General features: G+C 45.2%; 1 protein-coding gene across 2 annotated transcripts in view; it reads right to left on the bottom strand.

Moving 5' to 3' along the window:
- BTRC (beta-transducin repeat containing E3 ubiquitin protein ligase) overlaps positions 1-22,969 on the bottom strand; it is a 312,139-nt gene that overhangs the window by 289,004 nt on the left and 166 nt on the right. The gene's annotated exons all lie outside the window — the stretch shown is intronic.

The following is a 22,969-nucleotide window of genomic DNA, read 5'->3' as shown; positions in this document are numbered from 1 at the left end:
AAGATTCAGAGGCTTACCCCTTAGGTAAGTATGTCTTTTTTAAATCAGAGGTTCGCTTGGGTTTTCTCCTAGGAGATAATTTTCAATCTTCTTTTTAAAATAAACTTCTCAGCACTTGGCAGTTGAAAAAGTATTAGAAAAGTAGGTGAAAGGGTACTAGACATTTTTTTGAGTAATTTCTTGCTTGCTGGTGGCTTATAAGGGTATTTTAATAAACACGTTGTGGATATATCACCTAGGAGAGAACTTGCATATGAGCCAATATATCTATACCACATACAAACTGCCAAAGAAGCATTTTCTCATGGAAAGCATCATAGCAAATATACATCTCATTTCAAAGAACCACACAGGTACACACTGAGACAAGAACAGTTTCCTTTTCAGTGATCCTCAGATGAAGTGAGGGAAGTGGTGGGGTGGGAAAATTGGGTCGGGGTTCTATAACATCGGGTTATAATCTGGAATAACCTCGAGACAATTGCAAGGCTGCATCAAATCAATACCCCGCAACAACATTTTCATCCAAAGATCAAAACAGATTGATCTAAAGGAGTAAAAAAAAAATAGTAAGTATATCAATGGACTAATCTGCCACAACACCAATTAAAAAAAAACACTACAGAAATGCATAAATGATAGAAATACAACCAGTTAACCATGAAAGTGCAATTGCCTGCTGTTAGCTACTGCAGCACTTAGAAGCCTACATATAAATATATTATAGCACAGTTGAAACTTTTTGTAAAACTAACACCCTAATCTCTCTTGTACTAATGTTCCCTTATTAGGTCTCTGCCAAATACACTTACTTCAGTATCAGTAATCAAACACCGCCTGGTTCTTTCTAGATTATGTAATGTGCATGTTCGTTAATGTTATGTAATATATCTTTCTTGCCCTGTAATCTTACAAAGTGCTGAGTAGAAGGCTGGCACTATATAAATCAACACGTTCCTGTGGAATGTCTCCAGTCACTAGACAGCAATGGAAAATGGTGCATTTTCAAAATGTTTAAATTGATATGCAACCTTATAAAGGAAAAAAAATGGCATACAAGACCAAGTTGTAAAACTGTCACTATTACCCCCAAGAGGGACATATTGACAGCTGAAGCTCTTGAAACTCAATGCAGCTGTGCTTGCCATTAAACCCCTCATCCTGCCTTGTATCTAAACTTGCACGCTCTATATCACAAATATAGAATATATAAGTGACCAGGCTGAAGGAGATATCAGGGCCAGCTGCTGGCAGCTATTTCAGTCCATAGAACAAACTCTTCGTTACCCTCTTTCATCAAATCCAAATGGTCCAGTTCAGGTTGCAAAGCTTCAGATTGGCCAACAGTTTCCACTTTCTCCAGTAACTAAAAACACGGGAGGAATTTTATTCATGCCTCGTATGAAACATAACCACTACAAGACCCATCAAAGGTTAATGACTAAGTAGATTAAAGCATCCAAATAGACTTGTTCAATATCAACATGGAAGGTCTCGAAACCAAACACTTTGATTCTTGGCCAAACGGGAGTACAAAGCATGATCTTTGTTAAGTGACGCCTGGAGAGAGGCCAAACCAGAAACTTCTAGCCAATGTAACGGCCGAATGCCATATAACTGCTTCAATGACTTTTAAGCAACGCGCAATCATGAGAACTCTGGGCGAAATGTTAAACTTTGTACTGAAGTGCAACAAACCCATAGTCCTCAATGGTTCTTCTGAGAAAGTTTTGTTGTCACTACAAGAGTAATTAGATATGGTATGGACTACGGGAGATTGGTGGGGAAGAGGGGAATTGAATTAATGGGGAATCACCTCATTCAAAAAGTAAAAAAACTTCAATTTTTATTCATATTTATTCTAAAACTAACATGGAGAAAGAAACAACATATACTGTACATAAAATACAAATATAAAAAGGCTATATTGCTCTGGCTGAATCACATTAATTGCCATTACATTATATTAAGCTTTACAAACCACAAAGTGTAAGATAAAGATGTCAGGGTGGAAAAAAAAATATTAACTTGCATGTAAAAAAAAAAAAAAATTACATAACCTGGAAGTCTAATGGAAGAGGAAAGGTGGTAGACAGATCCAGACATACTGTAAATGGCTGAACTACACAAATAAATATAAAACACCGCAATGTCCTCTCTTTCTTAAAGAGACTCTGTAACATTAAAAAGATCCCCTGGGGGGTACTCACCTCGGGTGGGGGAAGCCTCCGGATCCTAATGAGGCTTCCCACGCCGTCCTCTGTCCCAAGGGGGTCTCGCCGCAGCCCTCCGAACAGCTGGCGACTGTGCCGACTGTCAGTTCAATATTTACCTTTGCTGGCTCCAGCGGGGGCGCTGTGGCGGCTTTCCGTTCCGAACTACATGGAAATACCCGATCTCATTCGGGTCCGCTCTACTGCGCAGGCAACTTGCGCCTGCGCAGTGGAGCAGATCCGACAGCGATCGGGTATTTCCGTGTAGTTCGGAGCCGACAGAGTGCCTGCGCAGGAGCCAGGAAGGTAAATATTACGTCATGGCTGCACGGAGGGCTGCAGCGAGACCCCTGACGGATGGAGGACGGCGTGGGAAGCCTCATTAGGATCCGGAGGCTTCCCCCACCCGAGGTGAGTACCCCCCAGGGGATCTTTTCATGTTACAGATCCTCTTTAAGATAACAGAGTTAGAGTGGGTCCACACTAGACACGTTGCAGGACGGACACTGCAGTCCGGATCAGGGGAAGATTAGGGGGAAGTACCCACCATACTGCAAACTGATGAAAGTGCATCAGTTTTGCATCAGTTTCCGTTCAGTTTTTCCCTGACAGAAAACGTCTCCATCATTAGGAAGGAGTGGGAGGATTTTTTTGGGCCAATCATAAAGCTCAGGCTATCCGTTTTCACATCAGTTTTTTGCCTGTGGAGCTGGAGATGCGTTTTCTCATTGCTTTCACTACCCCTGCGTGTATCCGTGGTCCTGATCCGTTGCGTGAAAATGCAGCAGGTCCGGACCTTCCGTTCAGGTTTTGAAAACGGGTCCCCGCAAACGCAGACGGATCCGTTTTTTACTTGGGTGAGACTGGCTGCTATTTTGAACATTAGTATCCGGGACTCCGTTTTTCATCAGGTTTGAAAAACGCAGCCACGGATACGTTTCCGGACCTAGTGTGGACTAGATCTTATAGGCAAAATTAAAATGTCAGCCATGGATTGGTGTCCGCTTTTAACTTTAAACACATATTCATCTCAAATTAGCCAGATCATAAAGTACCGTGTTTCATCGAAAATAAGACTGTCATATTAATTTTAGCCCTGCACAATGTGAAAGATCTTATTTTCGGGGAGGGTTTACAATTTTGTACCACAGTGGCAGCCCCCAGCCCAGTAAAGCCCTTCCCTCCCTCCCTGATGTGCTGCCCTGTAGTCCAGAACGGCAGCCCCAGCCCAGTAAAGCCTTTCCCTCCCTCTGCAGAGTGGGGAGCAGAGCATTACAGCAGATGAAACTCACCGGCTTCCAACGTAGCAGCAATAACTTCTCTCCTCAGCAGCGCCTGGGTTCCTCTGCTTGACAATGGCGGCTCATGTCGTGTGACGCAGACGTGCGTCACAAGACGAGAGCCGCCGTTGTCAAGGAGAGGAAGCTGGACGCTGCTGAGGAGAGAAGTTATTGCTGCTACGTTGGAAGCTGGTGATTTTCCTCTACTGTAATGCTCCGCTCCCCACTCTGCAGAGGGAGGGAGTGAAAGGGAGGGGGGGGGGGGATTGACATTACGTGTCCACGCTAGGTCTTATTTTCGGGGGATGCCATATTTCAAGCTTGCTTGAAATATAAGATAGGCCTTATTTTCGGGGGAGGTTCTATTTTAGGGGAAACACGGTACCTAAATATTTCTTTAATGTGAATTCTCCATAACAAGAATATACTGAGCTCCATTAGCAAATGGACTTTCCAGTACTCGCAGCCTCTTTGGTGCATATGTTGTGTAGTTTACACTAGTGTTGGCATTAGAATTCAGCATATGGAATTCAGATTTGGATACTGCTGAACACTTTAGCACCATTTAAGCATGAACAAGCGGACACGGTGAGTTCTCACTTGAACCTCACAGCATGTTTCCCGTAACTTTGATGCTTCCTCTTTCCGGCCTTGGAAGAGGAAGCATCAGAGTCATATGAAACGTGCCATGCAAGTAACTGAACTGCCTTGAGCGCTTACTCATGTTAAAATGGTGCTGAAGTGTGGCGTTCTGCAGTATCCAGGCGTTAATTCCATATGCCAAATCCAAACGCCAGCACTAGTTTACATACCAGGTATACGTGAAAAGCAGTCATCCAACAAAGGGTGGGGGAGAGATATAGCACTTACCAGTCTTAAAGGACAACTGAAGTGAGAAGAATATATTATAGAATAATATTTATTTCCTTTTATACAATACCAGTTGCCTGGCAGCCCTGCTGATCTATTTGGCTGCAGTAACTTCTGAATAATACTAGAAACAAGCATGCAGCTAATCTTGTCAGATCTGAGAATAATGTCAGAAGCATCTGCTGCATGCTTGTTCAGGGTGTATGGCTAAAATCATTAGCAGCAGAGGATCAACAGGATAGTCACGCAACTGGAATTGCTTAAAAGGAGATAAATATGGCAGCCTCCATATCCCTCTCACTTCAGTTGTCCTTTAACATCAAGTATACTGAAATCCATAACAAGCGCACTCTCTAACATAGGAGAGAGTAGTAATGCTGATATTTAACAAGAACTTGGCATAAAACAATTACACAGGGCTGCTGGAGAAAAATCCTTCTCCCTTCTATGAACGTGTCACAGAAAAGCGATGCAGTATACAAATATCAAGGAACAATATATTTCACTGACAACAAACAGGCAAAATGACAGAAGTGCCACAGGGCTATAACGGAAATATATTCCAAGCAGTTGATGATTTCACACTAAGGAGCATTCCTGCCTCGAGGTGTTTTATGTTTACTCTTTGCATCATTAAAACAAAGAAGTAAAAGAAAGCTTGAGCTGCTGGACGGTTCTTACACACACAGTATAACTCGCCGGACAACATAACTTTGCCATCGTTAAAAGCAGGGATCGCTCAAGTCTACAGCAGCCACAAGGCAAGAAATTGCTAAAAGCCCAAAGCCATATACATAGGAACAGCATGCATGCCAAGTAACGTCTTCCATTCAGGACAAGGATAGAATTCACCAATACTTTGAGGATACATGCATCTTGGCTGAGAATCTAGCAAGTGTTCAAGTATCCCTCAAAGTTTGGCATGCCTGATCTTTAAGCCTCACCAATGAGTGAATGCATTGTTACCCTCTTTACCATCTTCCTTTGGACCCTTCGCAACCAGAACGACAGGTCTGTGCAGAGCTTGTTGCTCACTATCATTTTAAGGATCAAGCGTGATCTGTAAAGATGACACTTAGTGATGGCCTGTATGCACCTTGTGGATCATTTAAAATGGTCATGGCCATGGGCGGCAAAGAATATTTATGGTTATGGGGTGCCGGGTGCTTCATTTGGGTGCCTATTATCGGCTATATCTGGGCTCTGGGGCTTGGCTATTCAATAGCAGGTGCTCAACTACAGTGGAGCCCATTGTCAGTCATCTATTATGCAGCGCTGTAAGCTAAGATAATCCATAGCCAAGCACCATATATCAGGTATGTGGCGCTAAGACTCGGTTAGGATATAGCCGTGCTCTCTTGGGTTAGTGTTAGGGGACAGACACAGGGCTTGGCTATAATATGAATGATTTTTTCGGTTGTTAGAGAATAGGGTAGGTGAAGGATAGAGGTAATAGATTAGAAAGGATTATGCTAGGGGAGGGGGTGTTGGTGCTAGGCGTAAAAATAGGGATTTGCTTTGGGAGGGAGGTTAGTGTTAGGTGATAGGCAAGCTGAGAGAATATCAGTAATGTTCTATTACACATATTCTACTATCAGCAGCAACTGGTGTCCAAGTTAACAAGTGCCTTTACAAAGCATACTCCCCTTCAGACTGTGCCACAGGGTCACCACGTACCAACAGAACAGTAACCCTAAGCTCAAAGTACAAACAATGCAAGCTGAGAAAGAGGAGCAAAAGCATAACACTGCAACCCAGTCAGAGCCTGCACATGACCCTAATCAAACACCTACAGAGAGACCTGAAAATAGATGTTCTCCAATGGTATCGATCAAGTATGACATGGCTTAGGAGGATCTTCAGAGAAAGGAAGAAAATCTCAAAACAGACGTCTGCAAACCTTGTCATAGGGGTGGGTCTACGCACCAGAAGCCTTCGGATACGGGCCCGGGAGGGATTCGGGAGATAAGACACAGCAGGTAATTATAACTTCCTATTAAAAGAGCACCCGTGGAATGTGCAGTTTACACTGGAAGTCCGCTTTACGGTTAAGCTTGATTAGCTGTTTAATCTCTGAAAACAGGGACACAATTGCAACAGGACACCGCAGGGCTCCGACATATTGAGAGGGGGAGAAAGTCAGTGAGGTGAGGGGACTAATTATTTCAATTTTTGCTAAATACAATAATAAAAATATAACACTTTATAATTAAACCTCAAATATGAGAATAATAATAAAAAAATATATACTATCTACGGTCATTCAAGATGTCTAAGAACAAAAACATGATACAGTAAAGTTAGGTACATTTAGGCTGAAGAATGCTGCAGCTGAATTCCATGCATAAGGGAAACGGGGTACAGCTGTCCTCCCGAAAAACCAAAATGGATTAGAAAATACAGTGTGCTACTTGTGTCACTCGCAGAGATCCGGCAACAGTTGTCCTGCCATTTGCAGCAAACAAGCCACATGTGCTTGTTATCACCTATAAAAAAAGGACACCCATGGCGGGAAGGCGGGTGGTGGTTTGGAGGAGAGGGGGTAAAAAGAGCGCAATAGAGCACACTTAAAATAATCAAAAAAATACAATGAAAAGGTTGTCTTTCTATAGTAATATGGATAGGAGTGCCAATGGTAACTGTATGCTGTGATCTCTGGAAATGTAAAGTAACAAGTCCAACAAAGTACAGAAAATGTCACGTGTCAGCAGGGTTTATAAGGAGGGCACAAACAGGAGTGCCACTAAATAAGTTACGCTGTTTAAACAAATTCCTTAAAGAGACTCCGTAACAAAAATTGCATCCTGTTTTTTATCATCCTACAAGTTCCAAAGGCTATTCTAATGTGTTCTGGCTTACTGCAGCACGTTCTACTATCACCATCTCTGTAATAAATCAACTTATCTCTCTCTTGTCAGACTTGTCGGCCTGTGTCTGGAAGGCTGCTAAGTTCTTCAGTGTTGTGGTTCTGTGATGCATCTCCCCCCTCCAGGCCCCTCTCTGCACACTGCCTGTGTATTATTTAGATTAGGGCAGCTTCTCTCTTCTCTCTTATCTTTTACAAGCTGGATAAATCCTCCTCTGAGCTGGCTGGGCTTTCACATACTGAGGAATTACATACAGACAGAGCTGTCTGCACTCTGCAGGAAGAAACAGCCTGACACTTCAGTGGATGAGAGATGCAGGGGGTAAACACACAAATGATCTCTTGAGATTCAAAAGGAAGGCTGTATACAGCCTGCTTGTGTATGGATGTATTTTCTATGTGTGGACATACTGTACATCAACCTACTCCCTGTTTTGGTGGCCATTTTGTTTGTTTATAAACAAACTGTTTAAAACTGTTTTTAACCACTTTTAATGCGGCGAGGAGCGGCGAAATTGTGACAGAGGGTAATAGGAGATGTCCCCTAACGCACTGGTATGTTTACTTTTGTGCGATTTTAACAATACAGATTCTCTTTAAGTGGGGTGGACTTTGTCAGCAAAATTAAGACATGGGATGTAGTGGAGTTTGGACAGTCTATGATGTGGGTAATGGGGCAGACCAACATTCCAATAACAATGATCATAGAGGTCCTCCTCTACACCACCTGTGAGTTGGGCGCCAAGAGAGCTGGATGACGGCTCTCCCTGCTGCGGTAAAACTCCCTGGCAGTGCTAAATACTATTCGCTCGCCAATGTGGCACAACCAGGAGCCTCGAATTACCCTTATACGCCCCGCACAGCATTACACTGTTGCTATGGGGTGCCTGGTTTCAGCGCCCGGACAAAACCACCTGCTTTATGCTTGAGGGGGCCCCCCATGTACAACTCGCACTGAGGGCCATAGCTCCTTAGCTATGCCACCAACTAGAAGGCACAGATGCGAGCTACATTTTAGAAAACAATCTTTTTTTTGTTCCTAACAAAAAGTTCTGAAAGTAGGGAGAAAAAAAAAAAAGATAACTTGACATCCATGTTATGTAGACAAGCAGGTCATAAGTAAAAACGTGAAAAATCAGGAAGCAATCAGAGCAGTGCCGTCCAATATAACCAGTTCAAGGCCCTTGGATGACAGAGCTCTCTTCCTTCATTGCGTCTGGTTCCCGAGACAGATTGAGTGGCTGCATTGCAATCTGGTAGTTTTACTTTGTTGCAATGTCAGTTTATCATTTTGTGTATGCAGAGAATGTGGAAGTGTAAATAAATGTAAATCATTTCCTGTTAGCCCAGCACAATGTACACGTTATATACATTGTTTCTTAATTAAATCTCAACGTTATCGCTGCTCAGAAGCAGATTCTTAAAAAACAGAACGCTCAAAGTTAAATGACAATAACACAGATAATAAAAGAAGCCTTTAACAAGTGATTACAGTTTAAACAAAGGCTTCACTTCGTAATTAAAAAGTTAATCAGAAAAAATCATGTGCATTTTAGCTTCTCTCTACCTATTAATTTTTATTTCTGCACAGCAAGAAAAAAAAAACAACCCCCCCCCCCAAAAAAAAAAACAAAAGCTGACCTGCCTTAAAGCAGACCTGAAGTGAAAATAAACTTATGAAGTAAGTAAATGTACATGTAAAACCAATGCTAAAAATAATTGCACTGGAGTCCCATATTCTTATTTTGGGTTGAAGGGCTGAAAATTCACTTTGGGGTCTGAGCCTTGTTTAAAGCGGACCTGAAGAGATTAAAGTAAAAAAGAAAAAAAAAAGTTTCACTTACCCGGGGCCTCTACCAGCCCCCTGCGCCCAATGAAGTGAACAAACGATCCTCTGTTGCCCCGCTGCGGCTCACTTTTGCTTCTGGCAGGTGCAGTAGAGACTTTCTCCTACTGCACTTGCACAGGACGCTCATGGCCACGGGAGCACGCTCGAGGATGCAAGCGGCCAGGCCCACGCAGACACCGTGGGTGACGACTAACAAGTCAACGTGAACAAAGGTAAGCAGCGGCAGGGGAACAGAGGATTGTTCGAGGTTGGCGTGGGCACCAGACAGCTGCAGGGGGCTGGCGGAAGCCCCAGGTAATTTAAACTTTTTTTGTTTGTTTGTTTTTAAATATCACTTCAGGTCCACTAAAGCACACCTGAATAGAGATGATAGCCTCGTGTACACACACCTGACCTAAGTCGGCTGAGGAGGGCGATAACGACCGCCTCAGCAGACAATCCGGCGTATGTACGGCACCCAGCAACCCACGAGTGATCCACCCTTCGGATCTACTCAACCCCAGCAATGCCAATCGCCGGCGATCAGGAAATCGCTGAAAAGCTCCCTAGGGTGAACCAGTCCTTCAGCTGGGAGCACACCCATCTGTGCAAAAGCCTTGCATTTTCTGCTATATGGGTTTTTCATGCGTTTCCCTTTTGCATTTTTATTCATATACATTTTCAAAAAAGAGAAAAATTACATTACTAGATTGTTTTTACATAAAAATGCATGCAAAAATGCATACCTTTGCATCTCCATAGGAAAGCATAATTTGTGAATCACATGTGATTTGTATATAGTTTGTGGGATGAAGAAACTTGTTGTACGATTTTACAACGTGGATAAAATTGCATTGGGAATCGCACCCAAATACAATTTTTGTGCGGCCTATAGACTTCCATTATATGCAAATCAAATAAATGTGCTTCCAGTATATGCCATAGCTCAGGATCAAGCATGCATATCAGGTACTCTGACTGAAATATGACTGGATTAGCTGCATGATTGTTTCAGGAGAGTGATTTAGACACTACTGCAGCCAAAAGAGATTTGCAGGCCTGCCAAGCAACTGGAATTGCTTAAAAGGAAATAAATATGGCAGCCACCATATGCCTCTCATTTAAGGTTCCCTTTAACTACATAGGGACTGCCTAACGCCGATTGGCGTCAAGTCCTGGGGCTGCAGTTTCCCAGGGAATAGCCACGCGCATGCGCAATTGTTCCCTGCCACTTCACGGAACGGAGGCTGTTTGTAAACGAAAAGGGAAAGAAATCCCCTTTGTTTACATCTGTACAGCGCTGCGGTTCCGGGCAGCGCTGTACGAGATAGGCGATCCCCGGCCTCTGATTGGCCGGGGAGCGCCGTCCTCTCATAGGCTGATGCCTATGAGAGGTGGAACAGGACGGATCACCGTCCTGTTCAATTCTGTAGGCGGAGGAGAGGGAGGGGGACAGGGAGCGCGAGAGAGCCTCAATGAGGCTGAAGAAATGGCTTTTTCCTTTTAAAATAATACCAGTTGCCGGACTCTCCTGCCCATCCTGTGTCTCTAATACTTTCAGCCACAGCCCCTCAGCAAGCATGCAGATCAGCTGCTCTGACTGAAGTCAGACTGGAATAGCTGCATGCTTGTTTCACGTGTGTGATTCAGCCACCACTGCAGCCAAAGATCAGAAGGACTGTCAAGCAACTGGTATTGATTAAAAGGAAACATCCATATCCCTCTCAATTAAGGTTCCCTTTAACCACTTGACGGCCACAGTGCTAACCCCCCCCCCCCCCCCACCAGGCTGTTTTTTGCAGCACCGGGCTGTGCAGGCTTTTCAGCCTCCTGCACAGCCCAGCTATGGAGCCCAGCGATCGGACATGCCGCCGGAGGGGTCCGATTGCTGCGGCATTTTTTTTATCCTTCTCAGTTTAGGTTCCCTTTAACATTATACTTGCATTCCTGCTGTTTGTTTAGCTCCCACACAGAGAAATAATGACCTATTGAACTTTCCTTCACTATCCTATTGTCTGAAGACCTAACAACAAAATTTGTTTAGGCAATACCTTTAAATGACAAACTGTACAAAATTATTTGCAAGCTCATTAAAAGGTATCACTTAAACAACTTTTGTTGTTAGGTCTTTGGATTCTCTCCATGACTAATACCCGACCACACGAAATTGGCTTTGTCCTGTTGTCATTAGCGTTTGCTCATCCACACAAAAGTTAAATAACCTCTAATTCGTTTTCAGGAAGGCTGTTGCTGCAGTCCGACTCCATTAACCCTTGTAGTGAAAAAGTGAACAGTTCAGGTACCATGCAGAGAATAACTCCACCCAACACCATTTTTGCACTTTGGGAGGGTAACATGAGGTAACTGTAGGTATGTTTCTCATACTTCCCTGTGTGGCAGCCATCACTCCCACTTGAGGATATGGTCATACACTGCACCTGCTGACTTGGCTTGCCACGGGGATGATAATCTATCAACAGTTACAGATAAAGTTTCAATTTTAGTTATTTATTGCCCTCTTGCCTCCGAATGGAAAAATTTCCATTCACTTCCTGTCCTTGGAACACTATCACAGCACAATGAAGGCCATCTACATCATATCACTGTGCTTCCTCACTTCCCACCCTACTGACAAGGTCACTAACAAAGTGGGACACAGACAACAAATATCTCAAAGATGCTCCAAAACCATCTCACACTAGAGACCTGCACCCCAGTCCCCTGCCCGGAACCGAACCCACCACTCATTGCTTCTAGATCTGAAACCAGCACCCAACCAGGTAGTGCTTGAACCAGCAACCCAACCCAACCCAATCCAATGGGGGTGGGGGAAATACACAAAGTCTAATGGGAAGGCTGAAAATTAAATGAAACTTTATATACACAAACAAAGCCAAAGACGAGAGAAAGCAACAAAAAAAAAAAAAAAAAAAAAAAAATGTACGTACCTCTGGCTTCCTCCAACCCCGTTCAGGTGATAGCTACCTCCCTGTCCTCCCGGGCCGACTCGATCCTTCCTTGGACAGTGCTGTAATTGCTGTAGTAGCCGCATACAGTACATGCACAGTCCAGCCTCGCATTCCCCACCATGGTCCCGTCGCCAGAAGCATTATGCATCTGTGCAGTAATACTGCGCAGGCACAGAACGCTCCTGGCAATGGAAACATGATGGCCGCGTGCACAGCCGGACTGCACATGCATCAGATGAAGCCGACTGAATAATTTACAAAGGCTCGAGGTGGCCCAGGAAGACAGAGAGGGAGGTTACAGTCTGAAGAGGGCTGGAGGAAGCCCCAGCTACATATACTTTTTTTGTTGTTCTCTTCTCTGGTACACTGTAATCAACAGAGAGATGTAGCAATCCTCAAACAATTCACAACAAAATAAAAGCACCAACATCCTATCATATGGCAGCCTCCATATACCTCTCGCTTCAGGTTCCCTTTATGATGTGATTCAGACCATACTGCAGACAGCCAGGCAACTGATATTGTTTAGAGGAGTTACCAACCAAAAAACCCTTCCCCCCCCCCCCCGCTCTACTTACCTGGGGCTTCCTCCAGTCAACATGTCCCACGCAGCATCTCCACTCGCAGCCGCCGACCTGGTGACCCTGCCAGTGCAGAGGTCGTCCTCTACTGCGCTTGCGTGAGCGCCGCTGTCAATCAAGTCCATGTTGTCCATAGTGTACTGCACAGGTACAGTAGTTCTGCACCTGTGCAGTACACTGCGGACAACGTGGACTTGATTGACAGTGACGCTCACACAGGCGCAGTAGAGGACGACCTCTGCACTGGTGGGGTCACCGGGTCAGCGGCTGCAAGAGGAAATGCTGCGTCGGACATTATGGCTGCAAGGGGCTGGAGGAAGCTGTGGGTAAGTTCAGTGGGGGGGGGGGGGGGGGTTAGGTCGATAACTCCTAAGAAATAAATATGGCAGCTACCATATGCTTCTCACTTCAGCTGTACTTTAAAGAAATGGAGTGACACAAATTAGTAAATTTGATCTACCAAATGATGATCAACATTCTCATGCAAATATATTGATTGCCAGATCAAGTGTATGCAGACAGTGTATGGCAACATTAATCTGAACTTGCACATAAGCAGCCTTAGGTTCTTATTTTAAAACTTAACTTAAAGCGGATCTGAGATGAAAAACTAACTATAACAAGTAATTTGTCTATATATCTTATCTAAAGTTTAGATAGTTTACACAGCATATCTAGCTGCAAACAGCTTCAAAAGTTTATGATGATTTATTCCTGTTATACAATGAGGGCAGTCATGTTTGTCACATTGTCACAGGATGAGGGTTGGAGATGCTATCAGCTTGCCTGTGTGTAAAATCAGTCACCTCGCCTCCCTTCTGCCTCTGAAATCAATGGCTAGTAACCTCCTCCTCCTGCCCAGACTGAGCTCCCATAAGCCCTTGCTACAGTGCCAAGGCACAAAAAGGAGCTGTGCGCGAGGCTTGTTTAGTTTCTAGGGAATTAGAGTATTAAAACAAAACAAAAAAGTATTTGGCTTGAGGAATGCCCTATAAACTATATGAAAGGAACACAATTATGCAATGAGTAAAAGTATATCTCGGATCCACTTTAAAGCATTGGCCTCAATTCACTAAGATCATGCTAGAGATAATAAGGCAAGAGAAAACTTACCACCACATGTGAGAGAGTTATCTTACCTCTTCATTCCTTAAAGGGAAGGTTCAGGGAGGGTGGGTAAAAAATAAAAATCAAATTCCACTTACCTGGGGCTTCCTCCAGCCCGTGGCAGGCAGGAGGTGCCCTCGCCGCCGCTCCGCAGGCTCCCAGTGGTCTCCGGTGGCCGACCCGACCTGGCCAGGCCGGCTGCCAGGTCGGGCTCTTCTGCGCTCCAAGGCCCGGAACTTCTGCGTCCCACGCCGGCGCTCTGACGTCATCGGACGTCCTCCGGGCTCTACTGCGCAGGCGCAGAACTACTGCGCCTGCGCAGTAGAGCCCGGAGGACGCATGGGACGCAGAAGTTCCGGGCCTTGGTGCGCAGAAGAGCCCGACCTGGCAGCAAGCCTGGCCAGGTCGGGTCGGCCACCGGAGACCACCGGGAGCCTGCGGAGCGGCGGCGAAGGCACCTCCTGCCTGCCACAGGCTGGAGGAAGCCCCAGGTAAGTGGAATTTGATTTTTATTTTTTACCCACCCTCCCTGAACCTTTCCTTTAAGTTACCTCTCCTGTAGTTAATTTACCTCCTCTGTAGTTATTTTCACACGCAGTTAATTAACAGCCTGTCTTTAACTCTGGAGTTATTTTAAGGATTGGAGAGTTAATTTAAAGACAGAAGAGTTAACTTTAGGCTTGCCTGAGGTAAAATGTTTCCTGAATACTACATGCCTTATCACCATGGTAACAACTCTAGAAGAGTTATTAAAGACAGGAGATAAGCTTAGCGAATTGAGGCCATTGTGTTCTATAATAAAGTCAAGAATGTGCAATAACAGCTATTTTTCCTAGATCACACCAGCTCATCAACAAAATGACCAAGGCAATTCTATAACAGGGCCAGGATTGCTTTAGAGAAAGTCTAAACAGAACACACCAAGGAAGAATCCCCAACTATATCTATATCTCTTTATAGCTATCTCTATCTCTCTATCTCTATATACATACATACATACACACATACATAAAGTGGTGTGAAAAACTATTTGCCCCCTTCCTTATTTCTTATTCTTTTGCACGTTTGTCACACCTAAATGTTTCTGCTCATCAAAAACCATTAACTATTAGTCAAAGATAACATAATTGAACACAAAATGCAGTTTTAAAATGATGGTTTTTATTATTTAGTGAGAAAAAAAAAACTCCAAATCTACATGGCCCTGTGTGAAAAAGTGATTGCCCCCCCCCCCCCCCCCCCTTCCTTGTTAAAAAATAACGGTTTATCACATCTGAGTTAAATTTCTGTAGTCACCCCCAGGCCTGATTACTGCCACACCTGTTTCAATCAAGAAATCACTTAAATAGGAGCTATCTGACACGGAGAAGTAGACCAAAAGCACCTCCAAAGCTAGACATCATGCCAAGATCCAAAGAAATTTAGGAACAAATGAGAACAAAAGTACTGTAATTGAGATCTATCAGTCTGGTAAAGGTTATAAAGCCATTTCTAAAGCTTTGGGACTCCAGCGAACCACAGTGAGAGCCATTATCCACAAATGGCAAAAACATGGAACAGTGATAAACCTTCCCTGGAGTGGCCGGCCAACCAAAATTACCCCAAGAGCGCAGAGAAAACTCATCCGAGAAGCCACAAAAGACCCCAGGACAACATCTAAAGAACTGTAGGCCTCACTTGCCTCAATTAAGGTCAGTGTTCATGACTCCACCATAAGAAAGAGACTGGGCAAAAACGGCCTGCATGGCAGATATCCAAGGTGCAAACCACTTTTAAGCAAAAAGAACATTAAGGCTCGTCTCAATTTTGCTAAAAAACATCTCAATGATTGCCAAGACTTTTGGGAAAATACCTTGTGGACCGACAAGACAACAGTTGAACTTTTTGGAAGGTGCGTGTCCCGTTACATCTGGCGTAGAAGTAACACAGCATTTCAGCAAAAGAACATCATACCAACAGTAAAATATGGTGGTGGTAGTGTGATGGTCTGGGGTTGTTTTGCTGCTTCAGGACGTGGAAGGCTTGCTGTGATAGATGGAACCATGAATTCTACTGTCTACCAAAAAATCCTGAAGGAGAATGTCCGGCCATCTGTTCGTCAACTCAAGCTGAAGCGATCTTGGGTGCTGCAGCACGACAATGACCCAAAACACACCAGCAAATCCACCTCTGAATGGCTGAAGAAAAACAAAATGAAGACTTTGGAGTGGCCTAGTCAAAGTCCTGACCTGAATCCTAATGAGATGTTGTGGCATGCCCTTTAAAAAGGTGGTTCATGCTAGAAAACCCCCAAATAAAGCTGAATTACAACAATTCTGCAAAAATGAGTGGGCCAAAATTCCTCCAGAGCGCTGTAAAAGACTCGTTGCAAGTTATCGCAAACGCTTGATATCAGTTATTGCTGCTAAGGGTGGCCCAACCAGTTATTAGGTTCAGGGGGCAATTTCTTTTTCACACAGGGCCATGTAGGTTTTGAGTTTTTTTTCTCACTAAATAATAAAAACCATCATTTAAGACTGCATTTTGTGTTCTATTATGTTATCTTTGACTAATAGTTAACGGTTTTTGATGAGCAGAAACATTTAAGTGTGACAAACATGCAAAAGAATAAGAAATCAGGAAGGGGGCAAATAGTTTTTCACACCACTGTATATACATATACACACATATATATATATATATATATATATATATATATATATATTATATATATATATATATATACACACACACAAAAAAGTCAGTGAGTGGAACTTTAAAGGGTAAAGGTTTAAACATGCATATGTACAGTGCCAAGCGCACAAGTAACTAGACTGTGTTAATTTTTTTCCTTTTTGTGCCTGAAAGAGTTCATCTTCAGGCATGCAAGTGACAGCTTAGCTTCTCTTTTGCCAGATTATAGCATAACCCTCACTGATAAGGAATCCCAGCCATAAAACATTTTCCTGTAGAGAGCAACCAAATACAAGGGATAGATAAATAAGGTCAACAGTTCATACATTTTAGCTCTTGCACATTTAAAGAAAACCTAGGCGAAAAAGGGGTAAGAAAATTTGCCTAAGGAGAAGGAAGCCTCTGGATCCTCCAGAGGCTTCCTACGCTGTCCTCAAGTCCTCAGCCATTGCCCGGGACCCTCCTTAAAATCTGGGCTGCATCGACGAGCATGGCCAGTTCCTGCACATTAGCACTGAGCCACTCAGCTATGAGCGCCTCCACCTTACCAGGGCTGTGGAGTTGCAGTCGGAGCAATTTTGGGTACCTGGAGTCGGAGGTTTCAATAAATTGAGGAGTCAGACTACTGCGCAGGTTTGGCCGTACTCGCCTGAAGAGGAGCACGGCGCCAAGGTTCCTACCAACAAGCTCTTGTCAGAAATCTTAAAGGGAACCTTAAAGGGAACCTTAACTGAACGGGAGGTAAAGAGTTTTACTTACCTGGGGCTATTACCAGCCCCCTGCAGCAGTCCTGTGCCCTCGGCGCCGCTCTGGAATCCTCTGGTCCCCCGCTGTCACTTAGTTTCGTTTTTGACGACTCACCAGTCGCCGGCCGCCATGCGTATTATTGGACGCATTCACCAATGCAATTAGCGCTATTGCGGACCGCAACGCGTACAAAAATACGCGTTGCCGCATATCTACGCGTGCGGAATGCGGCAACGCGTATTTCTGTACGCGTTGCGGTCCGCAATAGCGCTAATTGCATTGGTGAATGCGTCCAATAATACGCATGGCGGCCGGCGACTGGTGAGTCGTCAAAAACGAAACTAAGTGACAGCGGGGGACCAGAGGATTCCAGAGCGGCGCCGAGGGCACAGGACTGCTGCAGGGGGCTGGTAATAGCCCCAGGTAAGTAAAACTCTTTACCCCCCGTTCAGTTAAGGTTCCCTTTAAGCGAGAAGTACACGGAGGCTGCCATATTTATTTCCTTTTTTAAAAATACCAGTTTCCTGACAGCCCTGGATCTGTTTGGCTGCAGAAGTGTCTGAATAACAACAGAAACCAACATGCAGCTAATCTTGTCAGAAATGACAAAAATATCAGAAACACCTGATCTGCATGCTTGTTCAGGGGCTATGGCTGAAAGTATTAGAGGCAGATGATCAACAGAATAGTCAGGCAACTGGTATTGCTTAACCCCCCTCGCGGTTTAATTCCCGTGGCTGCGCGAGGGTTTTTTTTCACTTTTTTTTTTTTTTTTTTTTTTAGCATGTAGCTAGCCTAGCGCTAGCTACATGCTCCCCCCTCCCTGCGACATCCCCCCGTATGCTCTGATCGCCGCCGGCGCCGCTTGCCCATAAGGAAATCCCGTTCTGAACGGGATTTCCATGAGGGCTTCCGCCGTCGCCATGGCGACGAACGGAGTGACGTCATCAACGTTATGGACATCGTGACGCCACAGGGAGTCCCGATCCACCCCATAGCGCAGCCTGGCGGCGATTGGCCAGGCTGCGCAAGGGGTATGTGGGGGGGGGGGGGGGGCCTGTATCCGCAGCAGGTAGCGGCGCATCGTCGACGATCAGACCAAACACGCAGCTAGAAAAGTGCTAGCTGCGTGTTTGGAAAAAAAAATTATGTAAATCGGCCCAGCAGGGCCTGAGCGGCACCCTCCGGGGGCTTACCCCGTGTCACATACGGGGTTACCGCTAAGGAGGTTAAAGAGACTCTGTAACAAAATTTTCAGCCTTAGTTCTTATATCCTATAAGTTCCTTTGCCTGTTCTAATGTGCTCTGGCTTATTGCAGCTTTTCCTAATTGCACAGTGGCTGTGTTATCTCTGTTATATGATCTAATCTGTTTTCTTCTGTCGGCACAGTCGGGCTAAGGCTGGAATGTGTGGAATGTGCAGGGCTGCTTGTGATTGGTAGAAGGTATACACACCCCCTCCAGGCCCACTGCAGGCTCTGTATGACTCACACACTCTGCTTATGTGAGCCTATCACAAGCTGGCTAGTTTGTTTGTAAACACTGCCTAAAACTAGCAATTACAAGCCAGGTTTGCAGCAAAGAGTGGCAGAAACAGCACAGAGGGGCCCAGGAGAACATAATGAATAGAATGGTATGCTTTTTGCTGTGAAAATTTTAGAGTACAGATTCTCCTTAAAGGTGCGTACACATGCCATACTGCAGCTAACGACGGGTCCGTCAGACCCTCCAGCTGGGCAGGCGATCTTCAGTATGGGGTGTGTACGCACCTTAAAAGGAAATAAATAAGGCAGCCTCCATATCTCTCTCACTTCAGGTTCCCTTTAAGGAGGTCCATTATGAGGGACTGGAGGATTGCGTGGGAAGCCTCAATAGGATCCAGAGGCTTCACTCTTCTTAGGTACTGGTATTCCTTTTTGTACCCGAGGTTCACCACAAGTACACTTAATAGACTGCTATCAAGCAGACACAAAATACTATATATACTCGCATATAAGCCGAATTTTTTAGCACAAAAAGTGTGTTCAAAAGTCCCCCCTCGGCTTGATTGTGAGTCAGCTGCGTGAGGCTGCATCACCCTCCCTCCACCGAGTGCCCCCCTTGCAATATGCTCCCTGGAGATTACCGGGAACTGCTGTTTCTAGCATGAAAGTGTCGGTCTCCCCGCCATCGGGTCCAAGCCTTCAGACATGTCCCCAGCTACTTGCGCTGTAATCAGTAGTGTTGCTGTTAAGTAGCGACATCAGCGACGGCGTTCCCTCATCAGCCTTTGTAAAATGAATCTCCCTGACATGCCTGCAGAAATGTCCCAGGCTTCTTGTGCAGGACCGCTGCGCTTATTAGTGCCGTTGTGCAGCAGTGACGTTACACTGGGGTTCCCTCATCAGCCTTAGTTTACGCTCTCGCTGTGTCTCATCTTTAGGACGCCATCTAGAGGCGTCTTGAGACACATCAAGAGCATCACAGGCTGATGAGGGAATCCCGGCGCTGACGTCACTACTGCACAACGGCACTACAGATCGGAGCGCAAGGAGTTGGGGACTTTTATGACGGCTTGGACCCGCTGGCGGAGCATTCCTGCACTAGTAGCCAGCGACATTTCTGTAGGCATGAGGGGAGAAGGACACCTTCATGAGAGAGTTTCACGCAGGTTAATGAGGGAACCCCAGCACTGATGTCACTGCTGCACAACGGCACTACTGATCAGAGCCATCCTGCACAAGTAGCTGGGGACATTCCTGCTGGCATGGTGGGGAGATGGACACCATCATGCTGGCCGTAGCACTTGATCTCCTGGGCACGTGCTGGGGCACATCTAGCTAAGGAGTAGCCGGGGACATTTCTGCAGGCAATGATCCGCGGGGAGGGGGGGGGGGGCGGGGGAGAGGAGAAGACCGACAACTTCATGCAGGTAACAGCATGTTCAGGTAATCTCCTGGGTCATGCTGGGGCACATCTAGCTAAGGAGGGGAAATGCCTAATACAAGGGGGGCACAGCTAGGTACAGGGGGATGCCTAATACAGATGGCACAGCTGGCTATGGGAGGGATGCTTAATACAGGGGGCACATCTGATAATGGGGGGTTGCCTAACACAGGGAGCACATCTTGCTATTTGTACTGAGTAAGGGGGATGCCTGATACTAAAGGCACATCTGGCTACTTATACTATGGAGGGAGCTACAGTGGGGAAAGGGCGATGGTGTGTGTGTGTGTGGGGGGGGCTTGTATGCGAGTCAATCACTTCTTCCTGCTTTTTGATGGAAAAGTGGGTACCTCGGCCTATATGCGGGTTGGCTTATATGCGAGTATATAAGGTATTAAATGTACATTGGAAATGTTTAAAGGGAAGGTTCACGCTGGTAATAATAAAAAAAAACATGCGCTCACCTGGGGCTTCTTCCAGCTCCTGGCAGTCGATCGGTGCCCTCGGCGCAGCTCCTCTCCCCCCGGGCATCAAGCGGTGAAGAAGCCGACCTCGCCTGGTCGGCTTCTGTGCGCTCCACGGTGGGGGGGGGGGGGGGTGTCACGTGGTGTACAGACGTCATTGGGTCTCTACTGCACAGGCACAGAACTACTGCGCCTGCGCAGTAGAGACCGGATGACGTCACGTACACCACGTGACCCGCGCCGTGGAACGCACATGACGCCGACCTGGAAGCCGACCTGGCGAGGTCGGCTTCTTCACCACTTGACGCCCGGAGGGAGAGGAGCTGCGCCGAGGGCACCGATCGACTGCCAGGAGCTGGAAGAAGCCCCAGGTGAGCGCATGTTTTTTTTTCATTAGCAGCGCGGATCTTCCCTTTAAAGTGACACTGAAGCGGAAAAGAAACCTCATGATATAATGAATTGGTTGTGTAGTATGGATAATTAACAGAACATTAGTAGCAAAGAACATATTGTCACATTTATATTTTCAGGCATATAGCTTTCTTTATAACATTGAATCATTCTATAATAATTGCAATTTCTACAATACACTCAAGCATTTTAAAATGATTTTACAGAGCAGGCTACTGACCCTTTGAACTTTTCTTTGCAGTAAAACCATAAACAAAGAAGAAACAATGAGAGACAGTTGAGATAAGAGCTTCAAAAGACAGTGCTGCCCATGACACAGAAGCTCTTTTGCATAGATAACAACTGAAGTTTCTTAACTCTTCCTGTACTGGAAACAATATTAGACTCATATCTCTGCTGCTAATGTTTTATTTCTTAGCTGTACCACACATACAAAATCATTATATTCACTGCAGATTCCCGTTAAACATAAAAAGAAAGCATGGGATTCCTAGACTCACTTGGTGACCATCGCTGCGGCACGCGACCCTCTTTTTCTTCGTGGCCATGCTGCTCCCGCCCATGTACAAGTGTGGCTGCACTGCGTCTGTGTAAGCACAGTCTGCACATGCCCAGTAGCACGAAGCTGCTCATGCATGGTGGCATGCACAGACTGCCTGCGCGGTACAGTAGTGCTCATAAATGGATAGAGTACAGCCCCATAAACATATTCGACCCGCTCTCGTTAAATAAGTTCAGAGAGTCCAAGGGCTGGAACGTTAGGCAGTAGGATCCAGGAAGCTTCTGGATTATTCAGAGGCTTCCTTTTACTGAGGTATCAATTTTGAACTAATTTTTTTTCTTCAGTCTGACTTGAAAACTTAAAGAAAATCTGTAATAAAGAAAGAGTGACCTGGGGGGTACTTACCTCAGGAGGAGGAAGCCTCTGAATCCTAATGAGGCTTTCCCCTTCCTCCTATGCAGCACTGGCTCCTGCGAACAGCAGCAGACGTCAATATTTATCTCCGAGATCCAGTACAGGTGCAGTACCATGCACAACAAAAACTATACCCAATTTGTAGAACAAATCAATTCTGTGAAGGTAAGGCTATGGTCACAGTGGTGCATTGCTGAGTGCTGTATGGGCCAGTTCACACTCGGAATGCAAATCGCGATTGCAATCCCAATTTGGGGTTTTGATACCCATTCAACAGAACGTGAATCACAATGCAATCGTTCTCAAAAGTACTGCATGCAGCATGTTTGCAATTTGTACAAATCACAAATGTTGCAGTGAGAACAATCCCATAGGGATACAATAGCAGCAGTTTATGGTCGGCCGCAATCAGCAAACTGCTAAAAAGCGCTCAAGTGTGAACCAGCCCAAACAGCGCTTTGTAACACACTGCAATGCACCACCTATGTGACGTTCACAGTGTGATGCGTGCATTGTGGTATAACGGCGTGCACAATAATGTCCCACTGTATGCTTTTCATTGAGTGTATGCTTCACTGTATACAACGCTTCCGTTGCTTTCATGCTGTCACAGGAAATGCAACTCCACTCTCACTGTAAACCTAAAATCTGAAATGAGCAGAGGTTAAACCAGAGCTTTCTACAAGGCTAATCAGACTCTGGGATCTAATAATTATTTATTTTTCATCATTCACTTCTGAATCAGATTAGCCCTTTGCAAAGATCCAGTTCTGCCCCTGCTTATTCCATTTAGTGTAAATACACATATTTATTTATTTATTTTGTTTAACAATACACACAGATAGAGTTGGAAGGTGATGATATTGAAATGAACTGGGATTGCACAGTACAGTGGTCCTATGGGCAGGTGTACATTCTGCAGACACACAGAGGGGGCTGTCAGAGGGACACACCGTAGTGAGATCAGACAAGGGATAAGATTATCACATAGGACTTGACAATCAATGGCTGCCTCTTATCCCTAGCCAGGCCTGCTATAAGGCTGGAAAGGCATGCTGTGACTTGTAGTGCCCCAGTCATTAGAGGGCCGCAGGCTTATCAGACAGACTCAGACATACT

This window comes from Hyperolius riggenbachi, chromosome 10 (assembly GCF_040937935.1).
Source record: "Hyperolius riggenbachi isolate aHypRig1 chromosome 10, aHypRig1.pri, whole genome shotgun sequence".
Lineage (NCBI taxonomy): Eukaryota > Metazoa > Chordata > Amphibia > Anura > Hyperoliidae > Hyperolius > Hyperolius riggenbachi.
The sequence above is the reverse complement of the archived record's forward strand: the minus strand, read 5'-3'. Positions and strand labels throughout refer to the sequence as shown.